Source organism: Rana temporaria, chromosome 6, assembly GCF_905171775.1.
Source record: "Rana temporaria chromosome 6, aRanTem1.1, whole genome shotgun sequence".
NCBI classification, from domain to species: Eukaryota; Metazoa; Chordata; class Amphibia; order Anura; family Ranidae; genus Rana; species Rana temporaria.
The window spans coordinates 90,613,264-90,634,810 of NC_053494.1; positions in this window are offsets into that span (position 1 = coordinate 90,613,264).

Here is a 21,547-nt window from a genome sequence, read left to right on the forward strand (position 1 = left end):
TCTGCCCCTGTTTAACAGGGGCGTGTAATTACAATTGTTGATGCAATACTTTGCAGCAGGGCTTATTACTGCGCTCCAACTAGAGTATCTGTGAGGGGTTGCAGTGTTGTGGCACCAGCACCAGTGCCTAAGGCTCAATTTGCTGCCCCTGTTTAACAGGGGCGTGCAATTAAAATTTTTGATGCAATACTTTGTAGTAGGGCTTATTACTGCGCTCCAACTAGAGTATTTGTGAGGGGTTGCAGTTTTGTGGCACCAGCACCAGTGCCTAATGCGTACACACGGTCGTTTTTTGTGATGAAATAAAACAAGTCCTACAGCCACACCCCCCTACAGTTGTAAACACACACTAGGTGAACACTAAATCCTACAGCGCCACCTGTGGTTAACTCCCAAACTGCAACTGTCATTTTCACAATAAACAATGCAATTTAAACGCATTTTTTGCTGTGAAAATGACAATTGTCCCAAAAATGTGTCAAAATTGTCCGAAGTGTCCGCCATAATGTCGCAGTCACGAAAAAAAACGCTGATCGCCGCCATTAGTAGTAAACAAAAAAATTAAAATAAAAATGCAATAAAACTATCCCCTATTTTGTAAACGCTATAAATTTTGCGCAAACCAACCGATAAACGATTATTGCGATTTTTTTTACCAAAAATAGGTAGAAGAATACGTATCGGCCTAAACTGAGGAAAAGAAAAATTATATATGTTTTTGGGGAATATTTATTATAGCAAAAAGTAAAAAATATTGCATTTTTTTCAAAATTGTCGCTCTATTTTTGTTTATAGCGCAAAAAATAAAAACCGCAGAGGTGATCAAATACCACCAAAAGAAAGCTCTATTTGTGGGGAAAAAAGGACACCAATTTTGTTTGGGAGCCACGTGGCACGACCGCGCAATTGTCTGTTAAAGTGACGCAGTGCCGAATTGTAAAAACCCCTTGGGTCATTTAGCAGCATATTGGTCCGGTCCTTAAGTGGTTAAAATGTGTCATTATTTATTTATTTTTTTATCCAAAAATATCTTATTAGAATTTTTTTTTTTTTTATTATCAAGAAATATATTTTTGGTTAGAAATGTTTGTCAACAGAATTGTTTTTTTATATTTTTTTAGAGATATCTTTTATTTTTTTAGATTTTTTTTGTGTATTTTCTTTGAGAATCCCAACATTAAAAAAATTCTGGTTAAAACGCATGAACAATGACCAACTTTTTAGCATTTATAATTGTTCATGCGTTTTAGCCAGAAAACTAGAGATTCCACTTGAAAAAAATTAAAACAAAACACACATATAAAAACAAAGAACACTTTAAAACATTTTTTTTTAAAACCCTCCCCAGAACATCCATTAAAATCTTTAGTTTTCGCTCCACCGTTTTTGTTTTTTTCTCTGACCTGCCCCAAACAGATGTGGATGTCCTTGATTTCAGCCCTGCAGGCCAACAGCTCTCCAATTAACAGCTGGGCGCTGTATGTGTCCAATCCACCATCACCAGCACGAAAACCTCCTGAAATTTGGAAACAAACCATGTATTAAAATTATGCAGGCCTACATCTATTACCTGAAGCTGTGGTGTATGACACTGACCTGATGTGGTGGCAGTTTCCACTTCCTGCACATCCCACGGGGGTGGGGCTTGGGTATGATGTGTGGGGTTTCTCTGCTCCAGTCTTGAAGCTTGATTGCGCCCTATGAGATTGTAAAAAATGGAAAAATTATTCAAAAAGATTAGAGGCCTGAAAAAGGAATATGAATCATTCTTTTTATAAAGTGTGGTACAATTGTCTGTTTTTACAACCCTTCTAAGCTTAACACAGGATTGTATCCATTACCAAAGCTTCTACATTTCTCTATCTTTGGCCAAGTTTCCTACATGAAAACACACCAAGTATCCACTGGATCACCTCTGTGTGACACCCTAAATAGGTTGTTCTTGTGACCAACACTTGTGCTACTGAGTCCATATGTGTAACCAACTGCTGAGCATACTCTCCTTTTACTGTATATTCACTTAAGTTGGATTATTTAAATGTAGTTAAGAACACATCTACATTAAATAAAAAATTGGTCTCACATAAATAGATCTAGATGTCTCAAGTTTCATGTTTGTGATCACAATAATTGAATGAACGACGACTCATACGACCAATTATTGTGCCCACAAACATGAACCTTGAGACATCTATTCTTGAACTGTATGGGCCAGATTCACATAGAATCAGCGGCGGCCTAGCGTAAGCCATTTACACTACGCCGCCGCAACTTACTGGAGCAAGTGCCGTATTATCAAAGCACTTGCTCCGTAATTTGGGGCGGCGTAGTGTAAATGGCCCGGCGTAAGGCCGCGTAATTCAAAGGGGGCGGCTTGTATTTAAATTAAGCGCGCCCCCGCGCCGATCGAACTGCGCATGCGCCGGCCGTAAAAATAGCCCAGTGCGCATGCTCCAACTCACGTCAGAAAACGTCAATGAAGCCGACGTGAGCGTCATTTCTGCAAATCCCTATTCGCGAACGACTTAGGAAAACAACGTAAAAAATTCAAATTTAGTCGTGGGAACGACGGCCATACTTAACATTGGCTGCGCCTCATAGAAGCAGGGGTAACTATACGCCGGGAAAACCCTTACGTAAACGGCGTAAAGTGACTGCATCGGGCCCGCGTACATTTGTGAATTGGCGTATCTTGCTGATTTACATATTCTCTGCGTAAATCAGCGAGAACGCCCCCAGCGGCCATTTTAAAATTGCAGTTAAGATCCGACGGTGTAACACAGTTACACCTGTCGGATCTTAGGCATATCTATGCGTAACTGATTCTATGAATCAGTCGCATAGATACGACCGACGCAACTCTGAGATACGACGGTGTACACTGTCGTATCTCTATGTGAATCTGGCCCTATATATACAACCTGAAAGAAAAAGTACATGCCGCACAATAATAAAAATAATAATCAGAGTACGCATGAAAATTACTTACTTGTTCTGTGATTGTGGGTAAGGGGCGCTAGATAGTGAATGAACTGTGTAATAAATTGCACAATAAAGATTGCAGTGAAATACAACTAAACTGCATACATAGAAACTGGTAAAAGTATTCTAGTGTGACATACAGATGATTAAATGGTGTCCATGTGTACAATTAAACCAAAAAATATAAAAATAAAAATGATAATAACAGAATATTAAGATACACAGTCAAATGACTGGAAAGAGTCATGTGCAGATTATTGCAAATGATACAGTCCCAAAAAAATGTGGGTAAAGTGCAACGTGCAACGTGCTCATATATCTTCCAGATCCAAAGTGCAAAAGGGAAGTGATCCACCTTCACCAATAGGTCACCAAAGATAAAGATAGATGGCTCCTTACCAAACGGTGTTGACCAAATTTATGGCGGAGACTCTTCAGCACTTTGTCCATGATTTGGGCCTTTACTTTGTTTGGATTCTTGTAAGGGCCATGTTTTCCATCATAATCCTCCCTCCTAAATATTGCCGCCATTTCCACCATCTCCTCAAATGCCATATTTGAGGCCTTGTACCTCCTGCTCCTATATCTGGTGTGTGCTACCGCCTGGCTTTGCTCCTGGCTTGAGGTTGCAACTTGCTGAGTGTCCTCCATGTTGTGTTGCATTTAACGACCGAGAAGGGGCGGGGAAAGCACTAGAACGATCGTCAGGGGGGGGGGGGGGGAATGTGCGTAGCTTCACGCATGCACAGTGTATAAAGGGATACCGCGTGAGTGAAAATGTCATTCACAGTCTGTAGAAAAAGGCAGAAGAAACGATCATGTAGTACATAACTTGATTTTGGACTTTATGATCAGTGGATGAGTTTGTGGGCTAGATATGGGGAGAAAGCTTAGTAGTAGAGGCTTGACTGACATTAGCTTTTTTTGCTTAATTTTGACTTGCAGAAATAATGGAGGCCTTCAGAGAACAGGAGTTCTTCACAGAATTTGTTCAAAGGGGGCCCCGGATGGCAACCCCCCTGTAACAGAATGACCTGTGACACCCAGAGACTTTGGAAGGATGGGGGGTACTCCTGTGCCAGCATCACCAATGACTCTTGGGTCTAGGGTCACCCTGTGGCCCTTTTGGGCATAGGGTGACTGAGAAATGATAATTCACGTTTTGCAGGATATCTTGGAATATTACAGTTTGGTTCATGCTGACCCACACCAGGTCAATAGACTCTTGAAAGACATTCCATTGTCCATTGTGTGATGCTAACTAAGTCTGAAGGGTCAGATGTTTCCTTCCAGGGGTAAGGAATTAGCATGTCAATTATGTTTAGTAAAGGAATGTGACTTGTCAAGCTGTAGTAATTACCTCCTCTAATTGCGGAGACGGGACATCTGGGGGATGACTAATGATTAGCTCAACTGGATGTCATTATCTAAAAGAATGTGATTGAAGCCCTATTGTGTGATGTGTGGGTGGAGAGTTCTTTTTCCCTGTGATTAACTTTAACATATTTGTACTGTATATAAGAAAGCTAAGATACCATTAAAAGCGTTCATTCATTTGAAACCAGAAAGAACAGAGCTTCTGTCTCGTTAAAACTGGGGGAATTCTTATGGAATGGATCGTGTCTGTTGGATGGTTGGAGTGTCAGATAAGCTGTCTTGGGTTGATGGAATGGGAACATCGTAAACGGTGGTGACTGTTACACCCCCTTTTTTCTAGAATTTTTCTTTCCCCAAAAAATAATTAATTCAGCCAAGATCTGGCATTGGAATGACCCCCACCCCTAAAATAATCGACATATTGTTGCCGCACAGCATGTGCGCTTTGGGGGGCCAAGCCTGTATGGCCAGCCTCACGGGCCGCCACTGGAACATCAATGGTCTCATCAAGCACAAGTGTCATGTAGTTTGTTGAGTGTCTCTTTAGGAAATTGTGCAATATGCAGCAGCAAAGTATGACATGGTTCAGATTCTACTTAACAACAAACCTACAGTCCCTGTCTTGTTTGCACCGCCTGTATAGTTCTGTTTAAAGTATATAGGGCCAAAGGGGCTTGTAATGACCTGGGGGGAGTGGGGGGAGACCCATGATATTTTTCTCAATGATTTTCATCCATATTGCAGGGACCAGACATTACAATCAAGCCGCAAGCAGTTTTAAATGACTTTTTTCTTATAGAAAGCTCATTTTGTGCTGGGACAGTTCTAAACACATGCCACCTCACAGGCATACTATAGACACCCAGCAGGTACGACATTTAAAGGATTTTTTTATTTATTTTTTCACTTTAAGCATCATTAAAATCGCTGCTCCAGAAAAAACAACCGTTTTTAAAACCTTTTTTCCATTGATACATGTTCCCTGGGGAAAGACGGGTTCTCAAATATGTTTTACAACAATAACTTGCATATTAGGCTTTAAAATGAGCACTTTTGAATTCTAACGTTCGAGTCCCATAGATGTCAATGGGGTTCTAAATGTTCGTGCGAACGGGGGGGGTGTTCAGCTCATCCCTAGTGACTACTATGGCATTTAGCATTTCCGGGGGGAAGGAAGACGAGGTTTAGGCAAAATTATAAACTTCACAGAGGGTGGGAGCTAATATTTGTTGGAATTTTTAAATTATTCCCCATTGAACTCGTATGGCCGGCCCCGGAGATTTGGAATTTGGGAGATTATGAATTGTTTGCGCTATTTCAGGAACAGTGAAGGGGGCGTTGAGGGAGGATAGTTGTGATGGTGAAAGTGAAGGGAGATTGACTTGTGCTAGAAATTGTGATATGTCCTCTTGGGATGGTTGGATAGTGTTTTTATCTTCCTTAATATTATATAAGTTGTTGTAGTATGCACTGAATGCATTGGCTATCTCATTGGGCTTAAGCAATGTTTCTTTTGTATGAGGGTGGTAGTAGTAGTACAGTATATAATTTTGGATTTGAGTCTATGTCCTTGGATTCTTAATGCCATCAGTTTACCCACTTTGTTACCCGTGGCATAGGTGGTTGCTCTAACCCTAGTATAAGCTTTTTCAAAGGATTCTAGTAGGAGTGAGCAAAATTCATGGTGTAAATTAAAGATTTTTATTTGTAGGATAGGGGAGGGATGGGATTTGTTTTGAGATTCAGTAAGCTCTATATCGACCGTGAGCTGGTCTATTTTTTGCGAATTGTTTCTCTTCTCTCTTGCTCTCAATTGAATAAAAACACCCCTGATGATGGCTTTGTGGGTGCTCCTCACAACCACTGGATCAGACACCGATTGGGAGTTCAGGGAGAAAAATTATTCGAAGTGTTGTTGGATGGTGTGATGGAGGAGTTATGTAGAAGAGAATTGTTAATCCTCCAATGTATGAGTTGGGTTGTGGGGTTTTGGCGTCGATAGTTATACTAATAGGGGCATGGTCCGACCAGATGGTAGCGTTGATCCCCGAAGCCGATACCTTTTGAAGCAAACATGTATCAGAAAGGAATAAGTCTATGCATGAGTAGGTGTTGTGATGTGGTGATAGAAAGGTATAATTGCGTGACAACACCTCCAGACGTCAAACAGGTTATTATAAAAAATGTATTTATTCTAGGGAGATACATGTCTCTTAGTACCCGCTGTTGAGTCCAAATCGTAATCTGGAACAAGATTGAAGTCTCCACACAACAGTAGGTGCCCCTGTTGGAGGCCTTTCGCTGTTTTCAAAATGTTTTTAACCACTTGCTTACTGGGCACATAAACCCCCTTCGTTCCCAGGCGAAATTTCAGCTTCCGGCACTGCGTCGCTTTAACTGACATTTGCAGGGTCGTGCGACGTGGCTCCCAAACAAAATTGACGTCCTTTTTTTCCCACAAATAGAGCTTTCTTTTGGTGGTATTTGATCACCTTTGCGGTTTTTATTTTTTGCGCTATAAACAAAAAAAGAGCGACAATTTAAAAAATATATATATTTTTTTACTTGTTGCTATAATAAATATCCCAATTTTTTTTTAAAAAAACTATTTTTTTTCACAGTTAAGGCTGATACGTATTTTTCTACGTATTTTTGTAAAAAAAAAAAAATCGCAATAAGCGACTGGTTTGCGCAAAAGTTATAGCGCCTACAAAATGGGGAACAGAATTATGATTTTTTTAAATTATTATTATTTTTACTAGTAATGGCGGCGATCTGCGATTTTTATTGGGACTGCGATATTGCGGCGGACGTATCGGACACTTTCGACACAAATTTGGGACCATTCACATTTATACAGCGATCAGTGCTATAAAAATGCACTAATTACTGTATAAATGTGACTGGCAGGGAAGGGGTTAACACTAGGGGGTGAGGAAGGGGTTAAATGTGTAGCCTGGGTGTGTTCTAACTGTGTGGGGGGAGGGGGTGACTGGGGGAGGTGACCGATGCTGTGTCCCTATGTACAAGGGACACAGATCGGTCTCCTCTCCTCTGACAGCACGTGAGCTCTGTGTTTACACACAGAGCTCCACGTCCCTGCTGTGTAACCGACGATCGCATATACCCGGTGGACATTGCGGCCGCCAGGTACACGCATCGGCTCCCCAGCGATGCGCGGGACAGTGTTTACCCGCTGCGCGCCCCCCAGAGGCACGTGCGGGTAATGTTTTTAAAAAGACGTCCAAAGACGTCCAGTTGGCACCTGAGAGCCGCGCTGTTGACGTCTTTTGTCAATAGCGCGGGTCTCAAGTGGTTAAAGAAAGACATTTGTTGTTGGTTCGGTGCATACAAAGAAACTAAGGTATATTGGGTATTGTTGATCGTACATATCAAGATAATGTATCGACCCTCAGGATCAGTTATGCAGTTCTGTAAATGAAATGAGACTGTGTTTCGAATGGCAATTAAGACCCCTCTTTGAGTGCAGGAGCTTCATTCCTCCCTCAATAATAGAAATGGTATGAGGGATGCCATTGTGTGTAACCAAGATGGTAGCTGGGTGGCACCATTTGTAGATAATCTTGTGGTTAGTGAGAGCTTGTGTCACCGTTTTCAGTTGTCTTCTCATCTGTAATGTGTACTGGGAGAGATCAGCATACATTTGAATATCTGCATATGGTTCAGGGAGGGTAGTGAGTGCTTGGGCCCTGAATAGAGTTTGCTCCTTGGCTTGGTAAAAATGTATACGCAGGAGCACGTCTCTAGGGACCGCCTCTTCTAAATGGCATGGTTTAGAGATCCTGTGAATGCGGTTTATAGTGAGCTCAATGGGGGACAACTCAGGTAGTAGGGTAGAAAACAAAGTGCTAGCATATTTATGGAGGTCTGTGGGGGGGACTGTCTCTGCTATACCACAATTTTTTATGTTTTTGCGGCGAGAACGGTCCTCAAGGTCTGCTAATTTTGATCCAGTCAGTGTCCTCCTTTTGGACCATACAGGCATTTACCAGGTCGTTCACAGTGTCTGTACATTCCTCCATTTTATCCTCCATGTACTGCACCCTGTCCCCCATATGCCTCATGTCAGTGGTAAATTAATGGATTAGGGAGGATAGATTGGTCATAAGAGAGGACTGCAGTGACAGTAGCATGTCTTTCATCGTAGTGTCAAAGACAGGCTGCCCTGTTGTGGGGAAGGTCGCTATGGAGGATTGCAGAGATTAGATAGCATGCGCATTGTGTAATGCATTACTCACTGTGGTCCCGGCCTGGTTGTCAGAATCCAAGCGCATCCACGCTTTTGCAGGGCTTTGTGTGACCGGAGAAAGCGGAGGAGAGTTGGCAAGGGGGAGAGATGATGATCTCCCATCTGTGTCCCCTGGATTACAGCTTGAAAGGTCTGTGTAGGCTGTTGATAGCTGCGCTCCCCTCCGTAAACGACAGGGCCGTGAGGTTTTGGAGGTTTCTTTCCTCCTTCCTTTTGCGGTACTTTGTGGCAGCAAGGTCCGCTGACCCTCCGGATCTGATGTGGGGTCTCGATGGCACGGGGAACCTGCCTGTTTGCTTTGTTTGTCCGATATGCTGGAGAGAGCTCTGGGCTTAAGCTGCCATTCCTCTTGCGCGCAAGCCACGCCCCCTGAGGCTGACTATGACATGGTAAACAAAAAAGTAAATAACTTGAGGAATATGTATAGGAAGAAGTACATTAAAATCCTCAAATCACGGACATCAGGAGCAGCAACAGACAAAGTGCATGTCCCCAAAGCGGTGGCATTTCAAGAAACTGCATTTTCTGGACGACCAGCTAGAAGTCAGGGAATCGCTTTATAGCCTTCCCTCCACCCTTCCCTCCACCCCAGTAGAGGATAACGAGGAGCTAGCTGACCTGGAAGACCCGGATCTGAATATCTATAGCCAGGTATAGCATTTTTATACATATTTATTGTCCTATATTTATTGTTGGGAACTAGATGTTGTTATTCCCAAATTAAGGATTAAGCAAAAAGTTATTTACATATTAATAGACAGTAGTGGCCAGAAATAGGGATGAGCCGAACATACCCGGGTTCGGTTTGCACCAGAACGTTCAAACAGACCGCGGGTTCGCGCAAACATTTAGAACCCCATTGAAGTCTATGGGACTCGAACGTTCGAATTCAAAAACGCTAATTTTAAAGACCAATATTCAATTTAATGTTGGAAAAAGTCTTTCAGAACCCGGGTCTTGCCCCAGGGAACATGTATCAATGGAAAAAAAGTTTTAAAAACTGCATTTTTTTCCGGAGCAGCGATTTTAATGATGCTTAAAGTGAAAAAATAAAATAAAAATTCCATGAAATAACACACCCGCTGTGTGTCTATAGTAGTGGCACGTGTTTATAAATGTCCCTGCACAACATGAAATTATAAGAAAAAAGTAATTTAATACTGCTTGCGCACGTGGTGTGTGGCAACAATATCTCAATTATTTTAGGGGTGGTGGGGGGCCATTATTTTTTTGTGAAAGCAAAATTGTAGAAAAAAGGGCACCCCTCAAACATACTGTAATTAGAGCGCAACAAAGAGCCATGTGCAAAGTATTGCATCAAAAATTGTTATTAGGCGCCCCTGTTACACAGGGGCACAAAAATTAGGCCTTAGGCACAACACAACACTGCAACCCCTCCCAATAACTGTAATTGGAGCGCAACAAGGAGCCACGTGCAAATTATTGCATCAAAAATTGCTATTAGGCGCCCCTGTTACACAGGGGCACAAAAATTGGGCCTTAGGCACAACACAACACTGCAACCCCTCCCAATAACTGTAATTGGAGCACAACAAGGAGCCACGTGCAAAGTATTGCATCAAAAATTGTTATTAGACGCCCCTGTTACACAGGGGCACAAAAATTAGGCCTTAGGCACAACACAACACTGCAACCCCTCCCAATAACTGTAATTGGAGCGCAACAAGGAGCCACGTGCAAAGTATTGCATCAAAAATTGTTATTAGGCGCCCCTGTTAAACAGGGGCACAAAAATTAGGCCTTAAGCACAACACAACACTGCAACCCCTCCCAATAACTGTAATTGGAGTACAACAAGGAGCCACGTGCAAAGTATTGCATCAAAAATTGTTATTAGGCGCCCCTGTTAAACAGGGGCAGAAAAATTAGGCCTTAGGCACTGGTGGCGGAGCCCAGAAACACAACATTTCTTACTAGCTATCAGCAAGAAAAGTGAGGAGGAGAAGGATATTCCATCAGCAGCATAACAGGACAGTCACTCAGCATCAGCATACGCAGTCTCAAAGGGATCTGACATTTCAACCAAAAATTCGTATTCAGTAACATCAGCATCAGGTGCTTGGTAGCTGGCGTTGATCCAAGTCTGATTCATTTTGATGAAGGTCAGTCGATCAACAGAGTCGGTGGAGAGGCGCACCCTGTGATTGGTCACAAAGCCTCCAGCAGCACTGAATGTGCGTTCTGAAAGAACACTGGATGCAGGGCAAGCCAGTAGCTCAATTGCGTACTGTGCAAGCTCTGGCCAGTGATCCATCCTCAAGACCCAGTAAGCCAGAGGATTTTTGGTGGGGAAGGTGTCCAAGTCGGATCTTGCCCCTAGGTATTCCCGGACCATGTAAACCAGACGCTGGAGATGGTTGCTGGAACCGGTCAGACCTTGGGGCTGCGGACTAAAAAATTGTCTGAACGCATCGGTCAGACGGCCACCTTCTCCACTGATCCTTCTCTGACTCACCGAAGCCTCAGCAAGACGTTGTCCAGGGCCAGGTTTTGGTAATCCCTCCGGTTCTGGGAACGCATTGCACAGACCCTTCTGCAAGGCCTCCCGCAGAAGTTTAATCTTCTGCTCCCTCAGCGATGGCAACATAAGGTCCGCTACCCTACTCTTGTAACGTGGATCAAGGAGAGTTGCCAGCCAGTAATGATCCCTCTCCTTGATAGCACGTACATGAGGATCCTTACACAGGCTTTGCAGGATCAGGGAGGCCATGCAGTGTAGGTTTGCAGAGGCATTCGGGGCACAGTCCTCTGGGTCACTGAGGACGACAGGATCCGCAGCCACCTCATCCCAGCCACGTAAAAGTCCACGGGTTCCTTGGGACTGTAAATGATCCCTTGAAGACTGCTGCTGTTGATGCTGAGTGCTAGGCTCCACCTCCATGCTGCTGATACAATCATCCTCCTCCTCCTCATCCTCCTCTTCCTGTGTGCTAGGTGGGCAAGCAGGAACAGTGTCTGGATAAAGGGGGCCTTGAGAGGTAAGGAAGTCCTCCTCTTCCTCCCTCTGTTCTGCCTCAAGGGCCCTGTCCATTATTCCAAGTAGCGTGTGCTCCAACATGTGAATAAGAGGGACAGTCTCACTGATGCATGCACTGTCACTGCTCACCATCCTCGTGGCCTCCTCAAATGGTGACAGGACAGTGCATGCATCCCTGATCAAGGCCCACTGGCGGGGTGAAAAAAAAAACAAGCTCCCCTGAGCCAGTTCTGTTGCCATATTGGCACAGGTACTCATTAATGGCCCTCTGCTGTGTGTGCAGCCGCTGCAGCATGGCCAACGTAGAGTTCCATCTGGTGGGCATGTCACAGATTAGGCGGTTCTTGGGCAGGTTGTATTCCCTCTGGAGGTCTGTCAGCCGAGCAGTGGCATTATATGACCTCCGGAAATGCACACAGACTTTCCTGGCCTGCTTCAGGACATCCTGTAAGCCAGGGTACCTGCCCAAGAACCGCTGCACCACCAAATTGAGAACATGCGCAAAACAGGGAACATGGGTGTGTTTTCCCTGTCGCAGGGCAGAGAGGAGGTTGGTGCCATTATCGCTGACCACCATTCCAGGCTTCAGCTGGGGTGGCGTCAACCACCTCTGAGCCTGCCCCTGCAGAGCTGAAAGAACCTCTTCCCCAGTGTGGCTCCTGTCTCCCAAGCACACCAGCTCTAGCACCGCATGGCATCTCTTGGCCTGCATTCCTGCGTAGCCCCTCGTACGCCTATGGAGAACGGCTGGTTCTGAGCAAACATCACCACAGGAAGAGGCCACAGAGGAAGAAGAAGAGGAGGGGGTGGAGGAGAGAGGTGTGTCACAAGCAGTAGTAGTGTTTTGGAGGCGTGGTGGCGGAACAACCTCCAAAACTACTGTACCTTGCCCTGCGTCCTTCCCAGCTGCCAGCAGAGTCACCCAATGGGCCGTAAAAGACAGGTAACGTCCCTGTCCATGCCTGCTGGACCATGAGTCAGCGGTAAGATGCACCTTACCACTGACTGCCCTGTCCAGCGAGGCATGGACATTGCCTTCCACATGCCGGTAGAGAGCCGGAATCGCCTTCCGTGAGAAAAAGTGGCGTTTGGGTACTTGCCAATGAGGTACTGCACATTCCACAAACTCACGGAAGGGGGCAGAATCTACCAACTGAAAAGGTAGCAGTTGAAGTGCTAGCAATTTTGCTAAGCTCGCATTCAACCGCTGGGCATGTGGATGGCTGGGAGCGTACTTCTTTCGGCGCTGCAGCAGCTGGGGCAGGGAAATTTGTCTGTTACTATCATTAGATTGCCCGCATGTACTACCACTACTACGTTGTGACACACCTATTTCTACACCTTCGGTGCAGGCTTCAGAGAGGACTGGGGGTCTAGTGGGGTTGGAGGTCACAGAAGGGCAAGGGGAGGTCCGCTTCGGTCTTTGGTGTGGGTCTTTCCGGTATGCTTTCCATCGCGCTGCATGGCAGCTCGACATATGTCTGGACAAACATGTGGTGCCCAAGCGGGTGATGTTTTGGCCACGCGAGATACGCTTGAGACATATGTTGCAAACAGCAAAGGTACGATCTGATGGACAGGTTTCAAAAAAGGCCCACACCAAAGATGTTTTGCTGTACCAGTGAGACACAGCAGCGCCACGTAATGCAGTTGGTGTGCTAGTATGCTCCAGCTGGGGGAACATCACTCCCAGATTGTTGTCCCTCTCGGCCACCCCCTCTCCCTGGGCTCACATCAATGCCTTCCTCTATCTGTGTTCCGTCATCAGAGTCTTCAAAACGCTGCGCATCTTCATGTAACATGTACCCAACACTGTATTGAAACAGTTCGGGGGACTCCTCAGGAGGGCACGGTGGGACTAGGGAAGGATTGTGTGATGCCATTGTGCAGAGGGTAGAGGACGCCTTGGCAGCTGCTTTGCCAGACAAACTATGATCAGTCTGTGTGAGAGAGGATGAGGAGGATGAGGACGGCTTGGTCATCCACTCAACTAATTTCTCTGCATGTTGAGGCTCAACACGGCCAGCTCCCGAAAAGAAGGACAAGCGGCCACGGCCACGTGCTGAAGAGGATAAACCACATCCACCACCAGCATTACCTCTAGATGCAGAGCCTGCTAGCCCTCGTGACTCTCTGCCTCTCTTTTTCCTTCCAGTCATATTTATGCGTTCAGGTGCTATGTAACAAAACAGACGCAGTCACACCAACTGCGTTCAGGTGTTAGTAAACTCCACACAAGCAGTAAGAGCGACTGCGTTCAGCTGCTATGTAACAAAATAGTCGCAGTCACACCAACTGCGTTCAAGTGGTATTAAACAGCAACCGCACAGTAAGAGCGAGTGCGCTCAAGTGCTATGTAACAAAATAGTCGCAGTCACACCAACTGCGTTCAGGTGGTATTAAACAGCAACCGCAAAGTAAGAGCAACTGCGCTGAAGTGCTATGTAACTAAATAGTCGCAGTCACACCAACTGCGTTCAGGTTAGGGGTGCAACGGATCAGAAAACTCACGGATCGGATCGATCCTCGGATCAGGAGTCACGGATCGGATCATTTTTCGGATCAGCAAAAATGAAAAAAAATACTAATCTTGTTACACCCAACAGAGTTTTAGATTTCACAGTTATTTTCAACACAAAACGGAGCTTAAATACAGAATATGTAAATCTGACAGACTGTTTACATGTTACATTTTAAAATCCGCAGAAAACCTTACATGCTTGCTAATGTGACAGAACACCTCTGATTTTCACATTAAGTTAAATATTAATATCAGAGATGTTCTGTCACATTAGCAAGCATGTAAGGTGCCATTAAACGCAGCTATTCACAAAAAATAAATAAAAAACTATTTGTTTTTTACCAAAAAACATTTATCAGAGTACATATTGGCCTAAATATATGAGCGATGCAGTACCGTATCGCAAAAAAATGCTCTGGTCAGGAAGGGGGGGGGGGGGGTAAATCTTCCGAGGCTGAAGTGGTTAAACAGGGACCTGGACAATGCCATACACAGTGTGTGAAGCAAAGGGACTGTGTACTATGACATGCTGTGTATACAGTGGGGGAAGTGTCTCAGGCCTAGTACACACAAGAGGATTTATCCGCGGATACGGTCCACCGGACCGTATCCGCGGATAAATCCTCTCAAGGATTTCCACGGATTTGGATCCGATGGAGTGTACTCACCATCGGATCGAAACCCGCGCCGAAATCCCCTCGCGATGACGTGTCGCGCCGTCGCCGCGATGATGACGCGGCAACGTGCGCGACGCTGTCATAAAAGGAATTCCACGCATGCGTCGAATCATTCCGATGCATGCAGGGGATCCCTTCGGACGGATCGATCCGGTGAGTCTGTACAGACCACCGGATCGATCCGCGGGATTCAATTCCAGCGGATAGATTTGTAGACATGTCTACAAATTTTTATCTGCTGGAATTGGGAAATTTCCGCGGATAAATATCCGCAGGAATGTACACACCATAGAATCTATCCGCTGAAACCGATCCGCTGAGATTTTTCAGCGGATGGATTCTATCGTGTGTACGGGGCCTCAGTGTAGCACACACACAGACAGTAGCGATGTACAAACACACAGTGAGTGAGAGGAAGTAACAAGCTGAACACACACTGCTGGCTTAGTTTCTCACCTCTCTATACAGTGCACTTGTTCCCGATCCCTCACCTAACATTATCTTATCTGTAGAGCAGAGGCTGGCCGTTCCCCCTTCCAGACACTTACTGTGTAATCACGGTGAGTCGGTGACACATCCATCGCTTCTGTCGGCTGCTCCAGCCTCCAGGGGAATTCAGTCCCATGCTGTGAAGGGTCACTGGCAAGCACACAGTCTCCACTGGGGTGGAGCAAGATGGCGGCCGCTCCGGAGCTAGGCCGAAAGCCGGGGACTTTCCTACGGCCGAGGCTCTGGAGCACTCCGCGGATCGTGTGGTGTGCCGATCCGAACGGGGTGGCCCGTTCGGATCATGGATCGGTGACGATAGGGTTGCCACCTCATCCCTTTAAAATAGAACACATATGAATTACACAGGTTCTGAGGCTAATTGAATGCAGGTAAGGCACCAAATGAGTCCTAATTACCACCTTAATTAGTCACAGAACCTGTGTAATTAATATGTGTTCTGTTTTAAAGGGATGAGGTGGCAACCCTAGGTGACGATCCGTTGCACCCCTAGTTCAGGTGGTATTAAACAGCAACCGCACAGTAAGAGCGAGTGTGCTCAAGTGCTATGTAACAAAATAGTCGCAGTCACACCAACTGCGTTCAGGTGGTATTAAACAGCAACCGCACAGTAAGAGCAACTGTGCTCAAGTGCTATGTAACTAAATAGTCGCAGTCACACCAACTGCGTTCAGGTGGTATTAAACAGCAACCGCACAGTAAGAGTGAGTGCGCTCAAGTGCTATGCAACAAAATAATCGCAGTCACACCAACTGCGTTCAGGTGGTATTAAACAGCAACCGCCCAGTAAGAGCGAGTGCGCTCAAGTGCTATGTAACAAAATAGTCGCAGTCACACCAACTGCGTTCAGGTGGTATTAAACAGCAACCGCACAGTAATAGCGACTGCGCTTAAATGCTATTTAACAGCACACACGCAGTGACACCAACTGCGTTCAGGTGGTATTAAACAGCACACACGCAGTAAGAATGTCTGCGTTTCTGTGCAATTCAATAGCCCAGTTGCATTAACAGCGACTGCGTTTCTGTGCAAATAAATTGCACACATGCAGTAACAGGTAATGCGTGTGTGTGCAATTAACAAGCACACGTTGAATAACACAGACTAATATTTTAAAGCTAATCCCTAATGCAGGCAATACAAAACGTTAGAGCACTGCATGTAGAACAAACTCCTGCCTGACAGATACTAATAGCAGATCTAGCTGAGCTATACAGGGGCATATCCACAAAAAGCCGGCGCAACTTAAAAAATCCCATTTAAGTTACACTGCCTTAAAATTTCTACCTAAGTGCCCGATCCACAAAGCACTTACCTAGAAATTTCAGGCTGTGTAACTTAAATCCGGCCGGCGTAAGGCGTTCCTCTTCATCAGGGGGCGATTCCCATTTAAATTAGGCGCGCTCCCGCGCCGGCCGTACTGCGCATGCGCGAAGTTACGTTACGCCGAGTTTTGTGGATCGCGCCGGGTAAAAAAAAGTTGCGTCGGGAAAAAAAAAAAATTAAAAAAATTGACAGCGTCGCTCGGCATGCATTCCTGAGAGGGAGAACTCATGCCAATTTTCAAATAAAAAAACCGGCATGGGTTCCCCCCCCAGGAGCATACCAGGCCCTTAGGTCTGGTATGGGTTGTAAGGAGACCCCCCCTACGCCGAAAAATCGACGTAGGGGGTCCCCCTACAATCCATACCAGACCCGTATCCAAAGCACGCTACCCGGCCGGCCAGGAATGGGAGTGGGGACGAGCGAGCGCCCCCCCCCTCCTGAGCCATACCAGGCCGCATGCCCTCAACATGGGGGGGTTGGGTGCTCTGGGGCAGGGGGCGCACTGCGGGCCCCCCCACCCCAGAGCACCCTGTCCCCATGTTGATGAGGACAGAACCTCTTCCCGACAACCCTGGCCGTTGGTTGTCGGGGTCTGCGGGCGGGAGGCTTATCGGAATCTGGGAGTCCCCTCAAATAAGGGAGCCCCCAGATACCGGCCCCCCACCCTAAGTGAATGGATATGGGGTACATCGTACCCCTACCCATTCACCTGGAGGCAAAGTGATCGTTATTAAACACACGACACAAGGGTTTTTAAAATCATTTATTAGTCTGCTCAGGAGGCCCCCCCTGTCTTCTTTAGCTCTAATACCAGGGGGGGCTTCTTCTTCCGCTCTCCGGGGGTCTTCTCCGCTCTCCGGGGGTCTTCTTCTATCTTCGCCGCTCTCCGCTGTTGACTCGGCGCACCCCGGTTCTTCTCCAGGTGTCCGGTGCCTTCTCCTTCAGCGCTGGCTGCCTACTATCTTCGTGTGTTAGCTCAATTACTAGCAGGCAGCCAGCACGCTCTTCTGTGACGTCATCTTCTTCTCTTCTCTTCTTCTCCCTTCTTCCGATGTTGACCCGACGCCTCTTCTCGCTGCAATGACGGAAGCGCGGCTTGCATCCGATTTATATAGGCCTCACAGTCCCATCATGCTCCGGTAGGTACCCACGTGGGTAGGCACCCACCATGTGGGTACCTACCAGAGCATGATGGGACGGTTGCAGGTTCATGCTCTCCTGCAGGACGGAGTCCTAGTGCTTGGGTTGCTAAAGGCACCAGATAAGTATAGGAGCCCTTTTTTCTGTGGATCTTTTTTTGGCATACATACACGTGGGGCCATATCCTCAAAAGGGATACGCCGGCGTAAGCCGTCGTATCCCTGGTTCTAACTTTGGAACTGATCCACAGAATCAGTTTTCCAAAGTTAGGCAGAAGATCCGACATGTGTAAGGGACTTACACTGTCAGATCTTAGGATGCAGTACCGCATCCGCCGCTGGGGGCATTTCGAGTCGAAATGCCGCTTCGGGTATGCAAATTAGCACTTAGGGCGATCCACAAAGCTTTTCAGCTTCGTTTTTTCGCCGTAAGTTTTAGTTTGCAAGTGTAAAATTAGGGCTGCTTTTACAAAGTGTAAAGTTAGTAACGCCATGTAAAAGCACATTCAAGCGACGGCATTTGGTATGCATTCCTGAGGGAGAACTCCACGGCAATTTGTAAAATCAAAACCGGCATGGGTTCCCCCCCAGGAGCATACCAGGCCCTTAGGTCTGGTATGGGTTTTAAGGAGAGCCCCCCTACGCCGAAAAATCGACGTAGGGGGTCCCCCTACAATCCATACCAGACCCGTATCCAAAGCACGCTACCCGGCCGGCCAGGAATGGGAGTGGGGACGAGCGAGCGCCCCCCCCCCTCCTGAGCCGTACCAGGCCGCATGCCCTCAACATGGGGGGTTGGGTGCTCTGGGGCAGGGGGGCGCACTGCGGGCCCCCCCACCCCAGAGCACCCTGTCCCCATGTTGATGAGGACAGGACCTCTTCCCGACAACCCTGGCCGTTGGTTGTCGGGGTCTGCGGGCGGGGGCTTATCGGAATCTGGGAGTCCCCTCAAATAAGGGGGCCCCCAGATACCGGCCCCCCACCCTAAGTGAATGGATATGGGGTACATCGTACCCCTACCCATTCACCTGGAGGCAAAGTGATAGTTATTAACCACTTGACAACTGGGCACTTAAACACCCTTAATAACCAGACCAATTTTCAGCTTTTGGTGCTCTCACGTTTTGAATGACAATAACTCAGTCATACAACATTGTAACCAAATGAAATTTGTGTCCTTTTTTTCCCACAAATAGAGCTTTCTTTTGGTGGTATTTGATCACCTCTGCGTTTTTTTTTTTTTCGCTATTAATGAAAAAAGAACGAAAATTTTGTAAAAAAATGAATTTTTCTTCATTTCTATCATATCATTTTGTAAAAAAGTAATTTTTCCTCATACATTTGGCCTAAAATGCATACTGCTACATATTTTTGGTAAAAAAAAAAAAAAAATTGGATATTATTTAGTCTGGGTGAAAGTTATAGGGTCTACAAGCTATGGTACCAATTTCTGAAAATTGAACAATTTGATCACACCTGAAGTACCGACAGCTTCTCTCATTTCTTGAGACCCTAACAAGCCAATAAAGTACAAATACCCCCCAAATGACCCCTTTTTGGAAAGTAGACATTCCAAGGTAGTTAGTAAGAGTCATAGTTAGTTTTTTGAAGTTGTCATTTGTTCCCACAATTCTTTGCAAAATTAAGATTTTTTTTTTTTTTTTCATACCAATATTGTCATTATAACAGGTTATTTCTCTCACATGGCATGTATATTCCACAAATGACACCCCAAAATATATTCTGCTGCTCCTCCTGAGTATGGCGATACCACATGTGTGAGACTTTTACACAGCGTGGCCACATACAGAGGCCCAACACCGAAGTAGCAACTTCAAGCATTCTAGGAGCATAAATTACACATCTAATCTCTCAACCACCTATTACACTTTTGAAGGCCCTGGAGCACCAGGACAATAGAAACGCCCACAAAGTGACCCCATTTTGGAAAGCTAACACCCCAACGTATAATCTATGAGGCATAATGAGTCTTTTGAACAGTTCATTTTTTTCCAGATGTTCTTGGAAAATGTGGAAAAAAATAAAAACGCATTTTTTTTTACAGAAAGTTGTCCATTTATAGGATATTTCCAACACATAGCATGTACATAGAAAAAATTACACCCCAAAATATATTCTGCTGCTCCTCCTGAGTATGGCGATACCACATGTGTGAGACTTTTACACAGCGTGGCCACATACAGAGGCCCAACACCGAAGTAGCAACTTCAAGCATTCTAGGAGCATAAATTACACATCTAATCTCTCAACCACCTATTACACTTTTGAAGGCCCTGGAGCACCAGGACAATGGAAACGCCCACAAAGTGACCCCATTTTGGAAAGCTAACACCCCAACGTATAATCTATGAGGCATAATGAGTCTTTTGAACAGTTCATTTTTTTCCAGATGTTCTTGGAAAATGTGGAAAAAAATAAAAACGCATTTTTTTTTACAGAAAGTTGTCCATTTATAGGATATTTCCAACACATAGCATGTACATAGAAAAAATTACACCCCAAAATATATTCTGCTGCTCCTCCTGAGTATGGCGATACCACATGTGTGAGACTTTTACACAGCGTGGCCACATACAGAGGCCCAACACCGAAGTAGCAACTTCTAGCATTCTAGGAGCATAAATTACACATCTAATCTCTCAACCACCTATTACACTTTTGAAGGCCCTGGAGCACCAGGACAATGGAAACGCCCACAAAGTGACCCCATTTTGGAAAGCTAACACCCCAACGTATAATCTATGAGGCATAATGAGTCTTTTAAACAGTTCATTTTTTTCCAGATGTTCTTGGAAAATGTGGAAAAAAATAAAAACGCATTTTTTTTACAGAAAGTTGTCCATTTATAGGATATTTCCAACACATAGCATGTACATAGAAAAAATTACACCCCAAAATATATTCTGCTGCTCCTCCTGAGTATGGCGATACCACATGTGTGAGACTTTTACACAGCGTGGCCACATACAGAGGCCCAACATCCAAGAAGCACCATCAGGTGTTCTAGGGACATAAATTACACATCCAATTTCCTTACAATCTATCACATTTTTGAAGGGCCTTCATATTTCTAACACAGCATGTACATACCAAGAATTACACCCTAAAATACATTCTGCTGAGTAATGGGTAAAAAAAAAAGAAGATTACCTGTGGTTTTAGTAGTGCAATTGTCCACAGAAGGAGAGCCCCGATCCAGGCAGCAGGCAGGGATGTGGTCACTGGTCAGCGACAGTGAATGGAATTGTCCAGGCAGCAGGCAGCAGGCAGGAATATTGTCCATAGTCAGGCAAAATATTCGTCCTGGTAGGAACATGGTCCAAGTAGCGGGCCATGGGTAGGGGAATGGGGACAGGGGTAGAGGCTTCTCCCACCCAAATCTCTTTGAAGCCTCCGGGCAACCAGACCCTAATCCGGGAATGAGAAAACTAAAAAATTTGTTTTTTCATCCAGAAAAACAATTCTGGAGCCCCTCACATATGTGAGACCCCTGTGTTCCCACTAGTATAGCAGGGTAAAAGATCAATCCAAGGGGCAGGCAAAAAACGTGGTCAAACAGTCCAGGGTCAGTTCCAGAGCAGGCAGATGTAGGTACAGTTTAGGGTTAGGCAAAAGAGTGGTCGTATAACAAGCCAGGGTCAGTTCCAGAGAAGGCAGAGGTATGTTTAGGGTTAGGCAAAAGAGTGGTCGTATAACAGGCCATGGTCGATTCTGGAGAAGGCAGAAGTA